General features: G+C 38.9%; 1 long non-coding RNA gene across 3 annotated transcripts in view; it reads left to right on the top strand.

The window, feature by feature from the left end:
* LOC140598553 (uncharacterized) overlaps positions 1-20,632 on the top strand; it is a 45,066-nt gene extending 24,434 nt beyond the window's left edge. Inside the window, exons 2-6 of one of the 3 annotated variants that reach the window (XR_012000993.1) lie at positions 3,065-3,906; positions 4,037-4,194; positions 10,807-10,868; positions 13,505-13,595; positions 20,062-20,632. This is a non-coding gene — a long non-coding RNA (uncharacterized lncRNA). Of the gene's footprint in view, positions 1-3,064; positions 3,907-4,036; positions 4,195-10,806; positions 10,869-13,504; positions 13,816-20,061 lie in introns of those variants that run through there. The other 2 variants (XR_012000992.1, XR_012000991.1) reach the window with 2 other exon arrangements.
* Positions 20,633-21,633: the final 1,001 nt, after the last annotated feature.

Here is a 21,633-nt window from a genome sequence, read left to right as displayed (position 1 = left end):
ATAAAATGTGAAGTTCTACATTGTATCATTGAATTAATAAAATATTCAAAAGACGGTTTAAAATTTGTCTTGTAATATAAATTTTTATGATTTATATTTATAGTTTATATAATTCAGTGAATGTAACCTGCACAATAAAGATGTATTCAGCTAAGTATATTAAATTATGAGAATTTGAGAAACAAGCTCACAGAACCTTAAGAAAAATGTTTCTTAGAACCTTAGGAAAAATGTTTCCTAGAACTTTAGTCATCCTTCATTGTGCCTTAGCCCTCTTTGGAAATCTCACATGATCCAAAAAAGACTGCTCAGGAAGGGAGACAGAACATGAAGACTCTTAACTCTGGGAAATGAACTAGGGGTGGTGGAAGGGGAGGTGGGCGGGGGGTGTGACTGGGTGGTGGGCACTGAGGGGGGCACTTGATGGGATGAGCACTGGGTGTTATTCTGTATATTGGCAAATTCAACACCAATAAAAAAATAAATTTATTATTAAAAAAATCAAAAATAAAAGAAATCCTGTGCCTAAAAAAAAAAAAAAAAAAAAGACGGCTTGGAGAAAAGAAAAAGGAAGATAAGTTACTGAGTTGTAGGCCACTGTTTGTGGTGCTTTATTGCATCAAGAGGGTACAGAGTTGAATAGAAGAGGAGTTCTAACTCCTAACTCTGGGAAACGAACTAGGGGTGGTGGAAGGGGAGGTGGGCGTGGGGTGGGGGTGACTGAGTGGCAGGCACTGAGGTGAGCACTTGACGGGATTTTCTGTATGTTTACAAATTGAACACCAATAAAAAATAAATTAAAAAAAGGAAGAGGAGTTCTAAAATGTGGCCTTCCCTTTTGTGGAGTTTGTTTAACAAGAGTCTGAAAAGTAATTAAATATATTATTATCATGGCTGACTTATGTCAAAACTATACACACTATTATTCTTAATTAAATGCATAATCAACTGACTGATGTGTCTATTATTTCTTAGGTTGGTATTTACTTTTTTATTTTTTTTAATTTTTAGATGAAGAACAAAATTTTATTCTAAAAATAGTTCTCAGTGACAATTAAATACCAAAACCTGGTCATTATAATAAAAGGAAAAAAGAGTTAAAGGAATTTGCTTTAAATTTTTCTCCTTAAAAATACAAAACTCTCACGAATATATTGTCAACTCTCATTTACCTGAATGGGAGTGATTCATGTTTTGGATTATCTAAAGTCCTGGATTGGATTCTCACGTATCTTCAAGTGAATACATTTCTCAGCGGGAACAGAAGCGAGTATTTGCCGCAGTGAACAGGACTAGGTAATGAGTTTATGCCCGTGAAATGTGCACTAGGGGAGCAGTGGTTGGCCTGGGAAGTGAGCGATGCAGCTTCCACACGGAGAAGACAGGCCTCAGGCCACCGGAAAGGTATTCAGGGACATGAAGTGGTTCCCTATCCTCAGAGTGCTCAGAATCCGGCTGCCTACGGGGTTCTTTTTTTTTTTAATTTTTATTTATTTATGATAGTCACAGAGAGATAGAGAGAGAGGCAGAGACACAGGCAGAGGGAGAAGCAGGCTCCATGCACCGGGAGCCCAACGTGGGATTGGATCCCGGGTCTCCAGGATCGCGCCCTGGGCCAAAGGCAGGCGCCAAACCGATGCGCCACCCAGGGATCCCCTGCCTCTGGGGTTCTAATGGACCTCAAGCCGGGAAGCACAAAGAACACAAGAGATGAAAAAGGTAAAATTGAAAACACCCCCCACCCGCATCGTCATTTTACAAAGAAATGGAAACGGTGGGGGTTCCTACCAGGCAAGTATGTGGTCTGTTACCAACTCTGCCCACCCAGGCTTTCTTGGATTCCTTCTACAATACACATCTCAGGCCTGCGGCATTACCTGGTCCTCAGCAGACTAGGCCTTAATGCACAGTGCGTAGACGTGATGCTTTTACATAGAAATTCCTAGCATCCTCTGAAACACAAAAGCTGATCACAAGTCACATTTAAATCCTTTGCAGTGCAGACGAGGGACATTAGGACATATTAGTGCATTTCTGGATTAGCAGAAATTTACTAAGATAGCAACACTCTGTCGGATGGTCATATAGTCAGATTAAGTACCATTTTTTCACCAAACATGAACGAGTTTTGGCTGCTTGTAACAGGAACTACATTGACTGGCCCTGGGGTCCCTACAACATGGGGCTTTCTCTAATACCATAATACAGCCATGTGCCCGCCCCCAGGAGACCAGTGGCCTGAAGAATAATAAAAGCTTATCTTTAAAAGCCTTAAAAATGTACTCCAAAGCTTTTGTAGTATAAAAATGCTATGTCCCCAATCTGAGTAAAATCAACAGTGCACAAAAATGCAGCATTTGGTATGTAGGTGGGAGCCTGAGGGGTTGTGTAGGTAGTGCTGCCCTAGGGCCCCTGGAAGGACTGGCACAGCCTTAGCTTGTGGGGTGGGTTTGGAAATCACAGGAGGAACTTAGGTTAGGGAAGTTTACAGGACGTTCAGCGATTCTAGGAGCAGAAAGCTTTACACCTCTTAAAAATATTCACTAAACAGAAAATAACTGTTCCATATGAAATAGAGCGATTTCTGGTAGTGACACTAGTCTCACATCAGCAATAACCTAACCAAATCTTTAAAACACTGTTCAGTGTTCCAATTTAGTGAAATACACAGAGGAAAAAAATACTTAGATTACCTCTCATTGAAAGTTCAGGCTCTCCCTAGCAGGGCAAAGCCCAGATATCATTGCTAGTTTGACTGGGCCCTGGGGGCAGTGCACCCGGCACAACGCTTTAAAGTTATGCTTGCGAGCTGGTGAACTCCTATAATTTTTGCTGTGTGGTGTTTCTGCCAGCATCCTGAGGGCCTTATTTGTATGCGGGGAGGGCACAGCACCCATGGGGGACCATGTCTGCCGATCACTCCCCTGCTGTGACCAGTGCCATACAAGGAAAGGGCTGGCCTTGTCTTACTGTGTATTTCTTAAAAGTGACTATAACCATTGCATTAAATCTATGTTCCAAATACTCCTTTAGAAAACCCAAACCAAACCCGTTTTCCCTTTAGGAACCAGGAGGACGCTCCACATGTTTATATAGCACATTGTATATTATGTGCATGGCCGAATCACCGAAATGATCTGACAGGGCTGTATCTGTCTTCTTCCACTGGTCCTGGACCTCCTTAGATGATGGCATCATGTTCACCAATGGTTCGTGATCGAATGCCTCTTCTGGAATAATACCTTCTGCCTCCGATGTAAGGAACCGACGGGACACCCAGTGTCAGCACAATACCGCCCAGAGAGCTGCCAGTATCCACTCTGGATCCTGGATTTCCTTTAGAGCTAATAGCTGGTGTGATTGTGACTGATAAGAAAAGGCCACGGCTGAACTGTCATGGGGATGGTCTCCGAGGCCAGTGTCGCCTGGGTTGTGTTCTGGGACCCTGAGCTGCTGGAGATCCTGTTGGCCCAGCCCCCAGCTGCTGGGATTCTGGCTGTAGCCACGTGTCTTGGAGATGGAGATGGCGGTTGGTCAGCGGGTTCCCGGAGCTGCTGGTGGCCTGGCTCCTAGACCTGGAGGTCACAGAGGTGACATTCCCTGTTGGTGGTTTCCTGAGGCATCGAATTCTCTGCATGCAGAGATCCGTGCAGGCGCGCGCTGTCCACAGGCGCCTGGAGCAGCGCCAGCAGGAGCAGCAGCGCCCAGGCCGCGTCCCAGGCCCCTTGTTCAGGGGCAGGACACACAGCCTCAGGGTCCCGCCCCAGCTCAGCTGCCTCCTTCAGGCGGGATTGAATGGGCGATTGATTTAATTCATCTCAGTGGGCAGAGATGACAGCGACATTTCCTTGTGTCTTTCCCTTTGGTGAACTAAGTCCTGTGATGTATGGCTGTGCACAGTTAGGGGTGGGTTACATGTCTGTCTGTCTATCGGTTTGCTTTCCTTCTTTCTTTCTCCTTCCTTCCTTCCTTCCTTCCTTCCTTCCTCCCTCCCTCCCTCCCTCCCTCACTCCCTCCCATTCTTTATGTTTTTCAGAAAGGAAAAGCAAAGAAAAAGGAGCATGGTCATTCTTGCTGACAGTTTCCCTGACTCTTCCTCTAGCAACAGCATGGAACCAAGCAGGCTTTGGAGAGCTTTCCCTCCGCGACTTAGTTCCATGGGCCCATTTGTAGACTTTGGAATGTAGTGTGCTTGTAAACAGCTATCCTGATCTTTCTTCATTTTTTTCTCTATTAAATTTAAATGCACATTATTGGGTATTTATATGCTATATTAAACTTTTATAAATATATTTTGCTTTGTTTCAATTCATGGTAGGACCAATGCCATATTGTACACAAAAGTGACATTTAATAATCCCTTGAAATACTTTGTACCTTGCCACACGTAAGATTTTTAATTCTGTTGACACCATCTGAATCCCATAGGAAACCCTATGGTAATTTTAACCCTAGAATGTCAGTAAACAACTGGAAAGATAATGTAAATAACACTGACACATCAGCTCCTGACAGCACACACTCACACTCACTCATCGGTGCACTCGTTCTGTTTTCGTCCTCCCGGCATAGAGAAGTGTCTGTCCCCTCCTCTTTCTGAAGAACAAGCCTGTGTACCCCCTCTGATGAACACTTAGGACGTAGAGCATCCCCTCTCTTCATTTGATATTCACCCTCTGACACTGATGATCATTGTCATTGATATTAAACATTCAGACTTTTTCTTTTCAAAATTGTTCCCTCTTGATTCTACATCCCCTTTCGTCAGGGATCCCCTCTTTGCTTGGATATTCTAGGTCTCCAGTTTTCTCACCTCCAATGTGCTCCTCTGCCCGCACTGAGATGGCTTCTGCCCTGAGCTTTCTAGTGACTCTCTCAGGCCACCATGCACTTTGTGTCACTAAAGCACTGCAGGCTTTTTGGAGCTCCTTCTGCTGATCTGCCCAGTGGCATTAGGGGTTGTTGACAGATGACAGATACCTCCCTCTTAAAGCACTCTCTTCCTTGACTTCACTGAAACCATCTCCTAGCCACTCATTTTTTTGTTCTATTTTTTTGCAGCTTATACGCTTTTTACCCAGCTATTAAATGTCTGAGTGCCTTCCACTTGCTCTACATTTGCATTTTCTCTTTTTCCTTTGCTAGATTCCTCTGTTCAGTCATCACAGGGCCAAGAAACCATCCTTGAACTCCAGATGAGATTAGCTCTCTCCATTATATACTCCAGTAGCACCATGTTCATCATTGTCCTTGCATTCATCAGGTTATTTTCCATTTCTTTGGTGGTTGATTAATGGCTTATCCCTACCTAGTCTGTAAGCTCTTTGAGGTTGGGTACTGTGCCTGCTTTATTTATTTCACTGTGATATACTTAGTCCTAGCATTACTCTTGCACATACGGGCTCATTTTTTTTTTCCAAAAGAATTGTTTATCTATATAAGAAGTATTTCTTTCTTCATTAAAATAAAAAGAAGTAAAATTAAAAATGGTTGATATTGAATGACTATTGCTCTGAACTTATCTGAAGGCTATTTAATGTTACATTTTGGTCAAGGTTAACATGTTTTCATTGACTAGAAGGTGTATCAAGAGTCCTTTAGTTTTTTATCAGATAGATTCTATTGTAGCAATATAACAGACATCTGAAATTTCAAGTTTGATTGTATTAGTCTGGGCTCTCCGGAAAAGCAGAATCAATAGGATGTGTGTGTGTGTGTGTGTGTGTGTGTGTGTGTGTGTGTGTGTGTATATATATATATATATATATATCTCAGTGTAAGAATTGGCTAAGGTGGTTATGGAGGCTGACAAGTTCTGAGATCCGCAGGGTAAGCCAGCAAGCTGGAGACCAAAGGGAGCTGGTGCTGTACTAGTTTGAGTCTGAAGGCCTAAGAACCAGGAGAACTGAGGGTATAGCTCAGGTCAAAGACTCTCAAGCTCGAGACACAACCAGTGTTTCAACTTAGGTCCAAAGGCAGAAGAAAGCTAATGTCCCAGTTTGGAGGCAGTCAGGCAGGAGGAATTCTCAGGGGAGGGTTAGTCTTTTGTTCTGTTTGGGCCTTGAGCTGATTGGATGAGGCCCACCCATGTTGTGGCTAGCAAGTTCCTATAGTCAGTCAATGAATTCACATCTTAATCTCATTTGAATATATTCTCATGGATACACTCAGAATAATGTTTGACCAGATATCTGACACCCTATGATTCAGTCAGGTTGATACATAAAATATACCATCATATTGATCAAATGAACAAAATTTATTATAGATTTCTACTTTTTAGTCTTTTTTTTTTTCTATTTCATTAGGGTGAGGAGGTTGCCTTATAATTTTCTTCAAATGCTGCAATTGACAAGGCATATTTAGATTTTTTTAAAAGATTTTTTTTATTTATTAGAAACAGCAAGAGAGAGAGAACATGAAGGCAGGTAAAGGCCGAGGGAGAAGCAAGCACACTACTGAGCAAAGAACCTGATGCAGGGCTGGATCCCCGGACTCCAGGATCACGAGCTGAGCCAAAGGCAGGGCATGTTGAATCTGTGCCTGACTTTTCAGTCACTCCACACATCGAAGCTGCTCTTTCAGTCTCCTTTTCTACAACTTGTCTGCAATACCCAGTGTTCTAGCTAGGTTTGTTGCTTACCATAATATAAGCTATGCTTGGTAATACTGTGACTTTGCTGACATTGTTTGCCCTATTTTAATAAACCCACTCCCTCTCAATCTTGTCTTGTCCCAAACTTTCCTAGTTTTCAAGGTTCAGAGTGAATCTCAAACACTGTTGTGAAACTGCCTCTGAGACTTCCATAGCTGCTGCTCTCCATGCAATTGTCTTGGCCCCTTTTACTTTTTATGGTAATTTAACCAGTTCCTATTCTGTTTCCACCAAAAGCATGTCAAGTCCTACAGAGCAGAAACTGGTATTGACTTTCTTGTGAGTGGTGGGGGGTGGGGGGGTCCTGCAGGATGGTGCACATGATGTGCTACAATAAATGCATTGAATGAACACTCGGTTTCTCTCATAGGTTTTTGAATTGACTTTTGGTATGTGAGTGGAGTGTGCTTGGCCTGATTCTGGTTCTCTTTCCAGGAAGCACATCTGCTTATCTACTCTGTCCTCTTATTTCCAGTCGGTTAAAATACTCTCAATTATTGGTTAACTTTTGATTTCTTAAGAATTTGTTGGGAATGGGAACTTGATTCCTCAGTCCTTTTTCTAGCAAGTTCCACTTTCCTGAATGACATTCTTGCCTTTATCATCTTATTAATTTACAGGAAAATGCCAGTTATTTTTCTTAGTTTTTAGTCCATTGGGTTCTTTGTGTCTGGCCCTCATGAGCAAGGTGTTGAGTCAGGTACTGAGATTTCTACATAGATGAATATGATGTAGTGCGTGCCCTCTGGGAGCAAGGAATCTTTGGGGAAGGGAGGAGGCAAGGGGAAGGAGAAATCTGTGTTTAGTGAAGTCTCCTGCCATTTAGAATAATATATATTTGGGGAATGATAATTTATATGTAATTTGAGAATATAATCCCTTCCCCCATGGAGTTTGCAGCCCAGTTGGCGGATGCATCTAAATAAATACAGATCAGGGTGGGAAATACTTTGATAGGGATAGCAAAGTTGGTTAGGGAGGCATGTGTGGGGAATCTGTTGCTCAAACTTGGTTATATAATAATTTGGTTGAAATTCTCTTTTCTGATGTGATATGGACCGGTACGTGGTCAGGTAATAGAAAAAGTTTGTGCTAGCAGGGAAAATAGAACTGATATTTCAACCATTTCATTTTAGTTTAAGTTTTGTAAGTATACATTGATTCTTTTTTAAAATAATAAATTTATTTTTTATTGGTGTTCAATTTACCAACATACAGAATAACACCCAGTGCTCATGCCGTCAAGTGCCCCCCTCAGTGCCCGTCACCCATTCACCCCCACCCCCCACCCTCCTTCCCTTCCATCACCCCTAGTTCATTTCCCAGAGTTAGGAGTCTTTATGTTCTGTCTCCCTTTCTGATATTTCCCACACATTACTTCTCCCTTCCCTTATATTCCCTTTCACTATTATTTATATTCCCTAAATGAATGAGAACACATTGATTCTTTAATTTTTAAAAATATGGGCAGCCTGGGTGGCTCAGCATTTTAGTGCCACCTTCAGCCCAGGGCGTGATAGTGGAGACCCGGGATCCAGTCCCACGTCGGGCTCCCTGCATGGAGCCTACTTCTCCCTCTGCCTGTGTCTCTGTCTCTGTCTCTATCTCATGAATAAATAAACAAAATCTTTTAAAAAAAATAAAATTTATGACCAAAGCCTTCATGATTCTGAGCATAGGTTTTCTCACTAGAGTTTGCAACCATATATATTTTTTATAACCACTCCTTATAGTATTCAGTTTTGCTATTTTTATTTTTTTTATTTTTTATTTTTTTTAGTTTTGATATTTTTAAAGTAATATGAGTAAAGCCTCCTTCTTGTAAAGCAAGTGGAGTATAAACTCCTTCCAGACTTATGATTTTCCCCCATCTTTTATAATTGCTTTCGTTCTGTAACTTTTTTTGTTTTTTTCCTCTTTTTTTTCCTTCTGTAACTTGACAATTCTTTTTACAGATTTACCTTTGAGTGTTTTTTAAAAATATACAGCTGATTTTCTTAGAAACAAATGAATTTTTTTCTAACTCGTATATCTTTGGTTTATGTAATATTTGGTTAAGTTATCGATTAAAATATCTTGTACAAGTGTCATAAACATATGTGGGAACACACACAAGGGACTCTCGCGACACAAGCATGCTAGTCAAGGGCTGAGGACAGAGGTGTGCCCGTAAAGCAGAGAGCAGGCTGCCAACTGAGAAGACTTTGCTTTGGACGTCATTCAGCTGACTTGATGCCGTGTCAGGTAAATCTGGGAATGAGTTAAGTGGAGGTCAGTTAAAAAACTTCTGATGTAAAATAGAGCAAAAATGCTCTGGGAACACAATATGCTCTCTAATTGCTTGTCTATAAAATAGCCACTCTGTTCTCTGTGACATAATCTTATTCTAAAGTTTCTTGGCCTGTCGAGATTGGTAATTTATCTAAGTAAAATAGTTGAGGTATACCTTTTTTTTCCTGTGAAAAGTACCTGTTTCCTAGGATCAGATCACATGTTTTCTGTGTAACAGATTTTTCTTTTTATTCTTCTTGTCTTTTCTGTTGACTTTTTTTCCATGTCAGATTTTTTTTTTTGTAAGATACTTTAAAGATTACTGTCTTTGCCTGAGCCCCTCAGAGAAACATAGCATATATGTTAGTGATTTGTGGTTGTTGTTTTTTATTTATGGACTTAGTTTTTTTGTCTAATATAGGATCCCATTCCTAGGAATCCTATTAAAATGTTTCCTTGCTGTGTGGCTGATTATTAGCTGTGATTAGAAACCATCAGAGACCATATTAGTGTCACCTGGATGGCTCAGTTGGTGAAGCATTTGACTCCTGATTTCACCTCGGGTCATGATCTCATGGATTGTGGGATCCAGCCCTGAGTAGGATTCCACACTCAGCAGGGAATCTGCTTCTCTCCTTCTTGCTCTCCCTCTTCCCCTCCATTGTTTTCTCTCTCACAAATAAATAAATAAATCTTTTTTAAAAGAAAAGAAAAGAAACATTTACATTTGTTTGAAACTTCACTTTTTAATAGGACCCGATGAGTGTGCCATAAATATGAAATTAACTTATTTTGCACAGTTCACTCTTTTGAATACACCTGTCATTTTTCTGCTTCACATAAATTTCCTTGATTAAAAGATGCTTCATTTTTACCAAGGGAATAATTTAAAAAGTATTATTTTGCTTAAGTCATTGTATCAGTCAACTTTTGCCAAGAAGACTGCTCAAACAAATAACCTTAAAGTCTTAGCGGTTTCTAGCAACAAAGATTTAGCTCTTGTCCATGCAAGTGTGGGGTACAGGAGGCTGTGACTCTTTCCAGCATTTGGTTCCACTTGATGTGTAAGGGAACAACTCTTACAAGAGACATGCATTTTTCTGGCAGAAGGGAAAGAACAGTCCCCCAAACATGACGACTCTTAAAGCATTCTCTTGGACATGATTCACTTTGCTTCCAGTCACATTTCATGTGTCAGTACAAGTCATTTGGTCAAGCCTGATACAGTACACACCTCATACACACACACCACTCTGGGCTAGATCACAACTTGGTACAGTGCCCCCTCCTGGGATGGGAGTAAATAAATAGGAATGCAATGCTCTGTTACAGTCAGGTCTTTTTTTAGGGTTTAATAATAAATTTATTTTTCATTGGTGTTCAATTTGCCAACATACAGAAAACACCCAGTGTTCATTTTAAAGATTTTTTGTTTTGTTAGAGGAGTATTAAGGATATATTTTGTGAATTTTATTGTGGAAATAATTTTTTCCTGATATTTTTCAGCTTTATATTTTGAACTCTGTAGAACTGATGTTAATATACAGGTTGAGATTGAATTAGGATCTTTGTAAGGAAGAATTAAGTGAAAGGACATTACATATGGAATTCTTACTTCCTACTTCATTATATTTTATTTTCTCCACCTTTATCACTTGTCTCCTACTTCTATTGATAATTGAGCGGGAGTTCAAACTTTTTTCGTCCATACTGGTATAGTTTCAGTTTGTAACTTTAGGAATTTTGAAGACTATTTCCTATTGTATTGATTAGTCATTAGTCAATTTGGCTGGATAATCTGACGCTATCTACTACCATTTCAATACACTAAATTATGCCTTTGCCAATTTCATAGTCATGTTTTTTTTTTTTTTTAACAGCATCCACATGTGGACAACAGTCTCCCAGCAAGTAAAGAGAAACCAAGTTAAGTCACAGACAGGTGCAGCTGAAATACCAAATCACGCATGGCCTTTTCTAGAGTTATATTTACTTGTGCACAGTGGGGACTATATTTCCTTACAAAACAAGAGATAGTTACATTTGCTGTTTTGAAATAGCAGAACTGAACCTCAAATGCATGAGAACATGAAATCTTAGTGGGGTATGGTACTTGAAAAGGGACAGTGGGCAACTTGTCAGAGAAATTGGAGATTTGTGAGTGATGCTGGATGTTGGAAGGAGATAGGAAGTTTGAAAAGTAGATACATCTAGATATCCAGGAGTAAATGTTTTGTGATAGTGATGGAATCAGAAAGAATTAGACTGGAAGGCATTGTGAGTTTATTTGGTCCTAGCTATTGCCACAATACAGAAGCAGTTCCATTGGTAAAAGCTTATCAAATGGTGGCTTACATTATCCTGTGTAATTTCAGAGAAGTCCCCTCCCCCAATCTTCCAAGATTGTGTATTCCAGTTTTTCACTGTCATATCCCACTTAAGTGTGTTTCTTAATTCCATACCAACTATCCTTTTCAAAGGGTGAGGTCTGAGAGGGGCAGCAATGATCACATCATCCTGTATATGCATTTCTCTTTAACGTCATTAAAGCTCTTGGGAAAGATGTTATTTCACCTGTGATTGAATCTAGTTCTGAAAGGGATGAGATTACAAAGTCTACCTACACCATTTTACAGATTAAGTGAAAGAGTTTCAAAGATGATGAGACTTGCCCAAGGTGAAAGGGCCCAAATGGGAAAGCCAAAGCCAGAAGAACAATCTTGTCTCCTAATTAAGTGTTCTTACTTTGTATATGACATATAAGTGGCTATTTCATGAGTATATTAATATCAGATGTACATAACAGAATATAAGTTTTCTTCCTGCACATAACATTGAGGTAGCATAGTTAATAATAGGTGTCTGGCCAAAGAAAGGAAATTGTTTTGTGAGTCATTGAAAAGTAAGCATAAGAAATAAAAGAAATATATGAGGACAAATTCCATTTAGCTGTCAAACGCATTGGGTTGTTTTAGCCTCCTTTAAGAAATGTTTTATCCAGGAAAATTGAAAGCTATATATAGATTAACTCATTCTATTTCACTCCTGAGTTCACTACGCCTGTTCTTCTCATGGTTCTAGTTATAGGCTGGCTCTAGGATTTGCTAAGTGTGAGCTTTATAATTGTTTATCATCACTTAGTCTCAACTCTCCCATTGGTAAAATGTGCACAGCTTGGAGGTGTTCTTCTGGGAGATGGACCCAGATTTTTTTGAATTTTTTTTAATAAATTAATTTTTATTGGTGTTCAATTTACCAACATACAGAAAAACACCCAGTGCTCATCCCGTCAAGTGTCCCCCTCAGTGCCCGTCACCCATATCCCCCCACCCCCCACCCTCCTCCCCTTCCACCACCCCTAGTTCGTTTCCCAGGGTTAGGAGTCTTTATGTTCTGTCTCCCTTCCTGATATTTTTTGAATTTTTTAATCCAGAATTACTCTTTTAGGTAGGTGCTATTGATCCTATTTTGTAGATAAGGTAATAAATGAAGTTAAGATAACCTTTCCTGAGGATACATTGCTAATAAGTTGTATACCAGAATCCCAAGTCAGGTCTATCTGATTCCAAGGCAGAGTCTCTCCACCCAGTGTACTTGGAAATGCACTTGACTTTTTCATCCATCTCTCAGAAGGTGAAAGCCTGATAAAGTACGTGATATTTTTAGACAATTGCCAAGTGCTATATCAATGTGAGGTATTGTTGTTTCTTTTATGTGTTCTTAGCCACTTATTGGAAAATAGCAGTACGATCCAAGGCATAAATAAGTTTTCTATTTTCTGCTTTATGGATGAGGAAATTGAGGCCCATGGGATAAGGAAGGATATCTACATAGGCAGAAAGTAAGAGAGTAGTGTCAGTTCCTAGTCTAGTTCTAAAGCCCATCGTCCAGTCTTTCTCCTTATTCTTCTCTAGACCTGAGTTTTTATTCTGGCATAGGGGCTGATTCCATCACTATGTACTGATTCCTGAGTTGGAACTTCCCAATCAGCTAAGACACTCTAGCGAGGTAAGAGTAGGTTACTAGTAAGGAAAGAGGTAATGACACTGATGATAGTATTTTTTAAAGACTATATGCATACAGGTAATCATTCAAACTTCATGACACTTGGATATAACACTATATGGCAACCCTTCCATACTTTATGAATTCAGAAACGGTCATTGTGGTGCATTAGGATTTTGGCAGAGCACCCGCCTCAAGAGAATACTCTGTAGCAGCTCTACCATAAGGCACTATCTCCAGTTTTCCTGTTGAATCATTCCAGCCAGGTTACTTACTACATTTTTCTGGGCTTGTTTATCTTCATTTCCTAAGTTTGTTTGAAAAACCCTAACAACTAGGACATTCAGAGAAGCTCTTGTATGTGCAAATTTGCCTGTAAATCTGAATTCTCTATGAGATGTTACTACCAAAATGTTGAATCTAATAAAACTGTAAGCCACCATGATTTTTGTGTGTCATTCAGAGATACAGATCAACATTCTCCTGTACTTTACTTTTTTGAATCGATTATCAGTCCAAAGGAAGAGCTTTGCAAGTAGTTTGTTACTAAAATGTTTTATTTTTTGGATTTAGGTACACATGATGATTCTCTCAATTCTTTGAACCTCTCAGTTGCCTGTTCTTTTTTCTCTTTCTGGACCAGGGTTTTGGAAATTCATTTAAGGTTTGTTTGTAGTTCCCTGTCGTATAACATGAAAGTTCTAACTTAATTTTAATATTCTAGTTTAAATTTAATATTAATAATTAGATCACCGATAGCATATTGTTCTCTAGATGCAGAAATGACACCATTACCTAATAAACTTCTTTTTGCTGCATTTACAGGCCTCCACAAGATGTTACTGCATTGGGCAAATTGATGATGTGGAATTCACTTTTAGAAAGTTAGATAATTAGCCTTTCCTTTGATATATATGACTGTCTCTATTTGTAATATATATTTTATGTATATTTTATGTATATGTATTTTGTTTGCCAGGTAACTGAATATTGTCAGATTCCTTTTTCAGTATCTAGATCAGTTGGAAATTTAAAAAAAACATCAATAGTAACTTTGAATTGGCACGTGGTACTCAATGTATCTTAAAATGATTTTTTCTTAATCACTATTAGAAACAAATGAATAGGGCACCCTGGGTGGCTCAGCAGTTTAGCCTCTGCCTTTGGCCAGGGCCTGATCGTGGAGACCCAGGATCGAGTCCCACATTGGGATCCCTGCATGGAAAGCCATAAACTACCAGAACTGGAACAGGAAGAAATAGCAAATCTGAACAGGCCAATAACCAGGGAGGAAATTGAAGGAGTCATCACAAACCTTCCAAGACACAAAAGTCCAGGGCAAGATGGCTTCCCTGGGGAATTGTATCAAACGTTTAAAAAAGAAACGATACCGATTCTACTAAAGCTGTTTGGAAAGATAGAAAGAGATGGAGTACTTCCAAATTTGTTCTATGAGGCCAACATCACCTTAATTCCGAAACCAGATAAATACCCCACCAAAAAGGAGAATTATAGACCAATATCCCTGATGAACATGGATGCAAAAATTCTCAAGAAGATACTAGCCAATAGGATCCAACAACACATTAAGAAAATTATTCACCATGACCAAGTAGGATTTATCCCTGGGACACAAGGCTGGTTCAACACTCGTAAAACAATCAGTGTGACTCATCATATCAGCAAGAGAAAAACCAAGAACCATATGACCCTCTCATTAGATGCAGAGAAAGCATTTGACAAAATACAGCATCCATTCCTGATCAAAACACTTCAGAGTGTTGAGATAGAGGGAACTTTCCTCGACATCTTAAAAGCCATCTACGAAAAGCCCACAGCAAATATCATTCTCCATGGGGAAGCACTGGGAGCCTTTCCCCTAAGATCAGGAACAAGACAGGGATGTCCACTCTCACCACTGCTATTCAACATAGTACTGGAAGTCCTAGCCTCAGCAATCAGACAACAAAAAGATATTAAAGGCATTCAAATGGCAAAGAAGAAGTCAAACTCTCCCTCTTCACCGATGACATGATAATCTACACAGAAAACCCAAAAGCCTCCACCCCAAGATTGTTAGAACTCATACAGGAATTTGGTAGCATGGCAGGATACAAAATCAATGCCCAGAAATCAATGGCATTTCTATCCACTTATAATGAGACTGAAGAAAGAGAAATTAAGGAGTCAATCCCATTTACAATTGCACCCAAAATCATAAGATATCTAGGAATAAACCTAACCAAAGAGGTAAAAGATCTATACCCTAAAAACTATAGAACACTTCTGAAAGAAATTGAGGAAGACACAAAGAGATGGAAAAATAGTCCATGCTCATGGATTGGCAGAATTAACATTGTGAAAATGTCAATGCTACCCAGGGCAATTTACACGTTTAATGCAATCCCTATCAAAGTACCATGGACTTTCCTCAGAGAGTTAGAACAAATTATTTTCAGATTTGTGTGGAATCAGAAAAGACCCCGAATAGCCAGGGGAATTTTAAAAACGAGAACCATATCTGGGGGCATAACAATGCCAGATTTCAGGTTGTACTACAAAGCTGTGGTCATCAGGACAGTGTGGTATCGGCACAAAAACAGACACATAGATCAATGGAACAGAATAGAGAATCCAGAAGTGGACCCTCAACTTTATGGTCAACTAATATTCGATAAAATAGGAAAGACTATCCACTGGAAGAAAGACAGTCTCTTCAATAAATGGTGTTGAGAAAATTGGAGATCCACATGCAGAAGAATGAAACTAGACCACTCTCTTGCACCATACACAAAGATAAACTCAAAATGGATGAAAGATCTAAATGGAGACAAGATTCCATCAAAATCCTAGAGGAGAACACAGGCAACACCCTTTTCGAACTTGGCCACAGTAACTTCTTGCAAGATACATCCACAAAGGCAAAAGAAACAAAAGCAAAAATGAACTATTGGGACTTCATCAAGATAAGAAGCTTTTGCACAGCAATGGATACAGTCAACAAAACTAAAAGACAACCTACAGAGTGGGAGAAGATATTTGCAAATGACGTATCAGATAAAGGGCTAGTTTCCAAGATCTATAAAGAACTTCTTAAACTCAACACCAAAGAAACAAACAATCCAATCATGAAATGGGCAAAAGACATGAAGAGAAATCTCACAGAGGAAGACATGGACATGGCCAACATGCACATGAGACAATGCTCTGCATCACTTGCCATCAGGGAAATACAAATCAAAACCACAATGAGATCCCACCTCACACCAGTGAGAATGGGGAAAATTAACAAGGCAGGAAACAACAAATGTTGGAGAGGATGCGGAGAAAAGGGAACCCTCTTACACTGTTGGTGGGAATATGTACTGGTGCAGCCACTCTGGAAACTGTGTGGAGTTCCTCAAAGTGTTAAAAATAGACCTGCCCTACGACCCAGCAATTGTACTGTTGGGGATTTACCCTAAAGATTCAGATGCAATGAAACGCCAGGACACCTGCACCCTGATATTTCTAGCAGCAATGTCCACAATAGCCAAACTGTGGAAGGAGCTCGGTCTCCATCGAAAGATGAATGGATAAAGAAGATGTGGTCTATGTATACAATGGAATATTCCTCAGCCATTAGAAACGACAAATACCCACCATTTGCTTCAACATGGATGGAACTGGAGGGTATTATGCTGAGTGAAATAAGTCAGAGAAGAACAAAAATAATATGTTCTCATTCTTTTGAGGAATATAGATAATAGTGAAAGGGAGTAGAAGGCAAAGGTGAAGAAATGGGTAGGAAATATCAGAAAGGGATACAGAACATAAAGACTCCTAACTCTGGGAAATGAACTAGGGGTGGTGGAAGGGGAGGAGGGTGGGGGGTGGGGGTGAATGGGTGACGGGCACTGAGGGGGACACTTGACGGGATGAGCACTGGGTGTTTTTCTGTATGTTGGTAAGTTGAACACCAATAAAAATTAATTTATTAAAAAAAGAAAAAATTTATTTCTCACAAACAGAGCATGTTGCAGCATTAAACAAATCTTCCTCATTTCTCACATTTGCATAATGACTTTCTCGGATCTAATCCCCAAATATGTTAACATCAGTCTTAAATTCCCGTTCTGTTAGGTGATACTCCTACGTCTATATCCTGACACTGTTGCACAGTGATGTTCAGAATTCACAATCAGGGTTTGCTAAACCTGCCTGTATCTCTAACTGCTACCCCAAAGTTCTTATCAATATTTTTCCCTACTTGAAAGTGTCTCCCCACTGAGGACATCGCTTCCCCTAAAGTCCTGTCAATTGAAGGCTATGTCCTCCATTGCCCTCTTCCCACAAATGCCTGGAACGCAGAAGGCAAGAGGTGGGGAGAGGTGGGTGGGGGTGGGGGCATAGTTGTTCCTCTGGAGGCTCAGGAATTGTAACAAGACCTGTAATCATTGCTGTGACCAGGCTCTCTCCCTCCTCCTTTCTAAAATTTCATGTTTTTTACAATAATCTTGAGGAATTACCCATATGTATTGCACTCACTATATTCCTCCCTACTTATAAGCCTTTTATTACTCCTTTGTGTTTCCTCTTATTCCTTGAAGACTTACACCACAATTCTTATCAAAATCCTTGATAATTTTATTATCTACATTGATGACTTTTGATCCTGGTGTCTCACTCAGTGACTCCATGTCCTTCTCTCCAGTGGATTTGGCTCTCAGCATGCTTCAGCTACTCACATAATCATGCCTATGTTTGTAATTACTAATTTCCACTGCCTTAAGAACCCAGCTCACCAATCACCAGCTCCTATCTTTCCAGCTTACTTCTTCTAGTACTCTAATTCCAAAAATGCCACAGACCCACTTGGACTTTCGGTCCATCATTTCTACTGCATTTTCGATGTTCTTTATGACCTCATCCTTGTGCCTTCCTTTTCAATATTACTAGCTTAAATTCCATGGAAGGTTTAATTTCTTTCAGGCATGTACCTGTAACTCCGTTATGCAATGCTCCCTTCAGAGCATTTGCTTGAATAATCACAATCCTAGTTTAAAACAAATTTCCTCCTCCTTGGGATCTGAACTCACAAAGTTTCATGCAGCTAAAGAAAAACACATACCATGTGAGTTCTGTGATCATTTGAGTCTCACCACAAGTAGGACTTTAATGGCACCCAATATATTTTTCCTATTCTGTTCACTCTTCTGCATTCCTGGAAGACTAGGCCAGACCTCTTCTCAAATTAATAATGCATCCTCACCGATCCTTACTGAGTCTATGACTTCTTATTCTTCTCCATTTCTCAGAGAAAACAAACAAATAGAAAGAAATAAGAGATGTTCCATAAACTCCTGCCACCATATTTGCTCCCCCCCTTTTAGGTTAGAAAAGGATTTGGGCACAAGATTGTCTTTTCAAAATTTTGTTTTGTTTAAAAAATACCCATATGCAGAATGGATACTTATCTCTTATTTATATAAATCTAGTATCTAAAACTTACAGGTCGAGATTCCAGTGTAAGTGCTAAATAAATGAAAGACTTCATCAATGAAGGATCAGTGAGCTAAAAATTAAAAGTTGAGAGGTAAATATTTGTCAAAGAAAGAATGCATGTCACTCTTATTTGCATTCTATTTAATCATTTATCCATAATACAAATATCCATTAACCCCTGTTGTGTCTATGAAAGTACTGAGTAAATATTTTCTGGGTGAATAAGTGAATCCATTGATAGGGAGTCAGGAGGAGGAGTTTCTAAAACATAGCACAAAATTCCAGGAAACTTTTATTTGATTTTTTTAATTTGAATTCAATTTGCTGGAGTGTCTGGGTGGGCTCAGGTCATGATCCTGGGACGCTGGGATTGAGCCCGACATCAGGGATTCCTGCTCAAGCAAGGAGCCTGCTTCTCACTCTCTGCCTCTTCCCTCTGCTCATTCTCTCTCTCTCTCAGTAAATAAATAAATAAAATCTTAAAAATAAACAAATTAAATTTGCAACATCTAGTATAACACCCAATGCTCATCACATCCCATGCCCTCCTTAATCCCCATCACCCAGTTACCCTATCCTCCCCACCCACTTTCCTTCAGCAACACTCAGTTTGTTTCCCAGAGTTAAAGAGTCTCTCATCATTTGACCAGGAAACCTTTAATAAAATAGTTAAATAATCCTTTTTCTAAGAGAGCTATTCCAACACAAGATTATGAATTATTAGTAATTATTTCCCCAAATGAAGATGATTCTATCAGTGGTATCAATGGTACTACAGAATTTACTGTATTAGATGAGATCTTTTTTTTTCATTTAAAAATAGTTATAATAGCCATTTTTCAGAATGATGTGCAAATATATTTTATCTTATAAGAAACTGGCCATTTATACAGTCAAAAAATCTAAATATAATCTAATATAAAAACACTGTGTCATTCATTTTTCTCTTACATAAATGGTATATTTTTAAAAAGTGGTTATATAAAATATGTGGTTAGAATAATTCTTAAAGAAAAAACTGGGTCATAGAACTAGAAGACAATATAGGAGAACACCTAGATAATCTTGGGTATGGTGATGCCTTTTTGATATAACACAAGACACAACCCATGAAAGAAATAATTGATAAGCTGAACTTCATTAAAATGAAAAGCTTTTGCTCAATGAAATTCAATGTCAAGGGAATTAGAAGACAAGGTATAGACCAGGAGAAAATATTTGCAACCAATTAAATAATGGGCCAAAGACCTTAAAATATATACAGATATAAAACAAGCATATGAAAAATAGTCCACATTATATGCCCACAGAAAAATGCAGAAGATACCACAAAATACCTAGTAGAATTCCTAAAATCTGGAACACTGGCAACACTAATTGCTGGTGAGGATGTGAAGCAATGGGAACACGCTCATACACTGCTGATGAGATGCAAAATGGTCTAGCCATATTGGAAAGCAATTTGACAGGTTCTTATAAAACTAAACGCACCATTTGATCCAGCAACCACTCTTCCTGGCATTTACTCAGAAAAGTTTTAAATGTGTCCACACAAAAACATACACATAGATCTTTAAGTCATAATTGCCAAAACTTGGTAACAACCAAGATATCCATCATTTTTTAATTTTTTTATTCTTTTTCAGTAGGTAAATGGAAAAATAACTATGGTACATCTGACAAGGGAATTTTATTCAGTGCTAAGAGGAAATCAGCTTTCAAGCCATGAAAAGACACAGAGAGACCCTAAGTACATATTACGAAGTGAATGACACCAGTTGAAAAGACTATAGACTGCGTGATTATGACTAAATGATATTCTGGAAAAAGTAAAAATATGGAAATAGTAAAAATGTCAACAGTGGCAGAAGAAAGGATAAATGTACAGAGCACATGTTTAGGGCAGTGGAACTACTCTATATGATTTTAGAATGATGGATAAGTGTCATTATATGATTGTCTAAGCCCACGGAATGCACAACAGCAAGCACTAACCTCGAGGTTAATTCTGGACTCTGGGTGATTTTGATGTTCAATGTAGATTCATCATTGGTAACAAATGCACTACCTAGTGAGTGATGCTGATAATGCAGGAGGCCACGTGTGTGTGTCAGTGGGCAATGTGTGGAAAATCTCCATGATCCTCCCAGTCCTGCTGTGAAGCTTACATTGCTCTAAAAAATAAAGTTTAAAAAAAGAATATATTTTTCAATTGCAGTTTAAGTCTGAAATGTTTTCATAATTTAAACCCAACACCAATCACCTTTTTTTCCACTAAAAGTTGAGACAAACAACTAACAAATGTGTTAGAACACATTTTTATATTATAGACATGAGACCCAATCTCAGCAAATAAAAGGCACTTAGTTGAGTTGATGATTACAACTAGCCCCATCTGCCCCATTCATGGAATGAATTACAAGTATGCTATAAAAATACATTTTTCTATAGAAGATTTATTTCCTTAAACAGCAATTTTTAAAATTTGGGACTAGTTTCCAACCAGACATTAAGAATGAACATCTCAATTTATCACCAGTTAACGTGAATGCATTACATTTGGAGAATATGTAATATCCTTATTATAGATGAGTTATATGAAGATTGCTTCCAAAGGGAAAAACGTGTTGTAGATTCTTTATATTGTCCTGTTACCAGTTTGATTCCTAGATTCAAAACAATGGATTATAAAATACATTACCACTTTTTTAAAAAAGTAACTAAGAAACTTAACTTTGATAAAATATTCAAAAGGAAATGCACTGTGCCCTTAAATCAGCATATATGCTTTGCCACTCTTGACAATGATGAACACATAGCACAGCTAAATAAAATATCATTTCCAGCAAATACCTGAATCATAGAACTCCCTATGGGATTTTCTTTCTCAGGGAGTAAAATTTAATAGTCAAAACTTTCCAAACAGAGCAAGGTGCTCTAAAAACAAAGTTTTACAAATTTTACAAGTACTACAGTTAGTTTTTTTATACATATTAATTAGTAGTATATTAAATCTAACTGATACATGGATGACTACTGACAAACTATGATTTAAGGAATTGTGTCAGGGTAACCCCCCTAAGGAAGCAACTTGCTTTGGGTTTTTGTGAACAAGATCCAGGACTCTGGCAGAAAAAAACCCACAAAGGCTGAAGGGGCTGCTGTTAATACTTCAAATGACCAGCATGTCTCCCAAAGGAGTGGAAGGATGGGAAGGG

This window comes from Vulpes vulpes, chromosome 4, assembly GCF_048418805.1.
Source record: "Vulpes vulpes isolate BD-2025 chromosome 4, VulVul3, whole genome shotgun sequence".
NCBI lineage: Eukaryota > Metazoa > Chordata > Mammalia > Carnivora > Canidae > Vulpes > Vulpes vulpes.
Note: the sequence above shows the minus strand (reverse complement) of the source record. Positions and strands in the feature narration are given on the sequence as shown.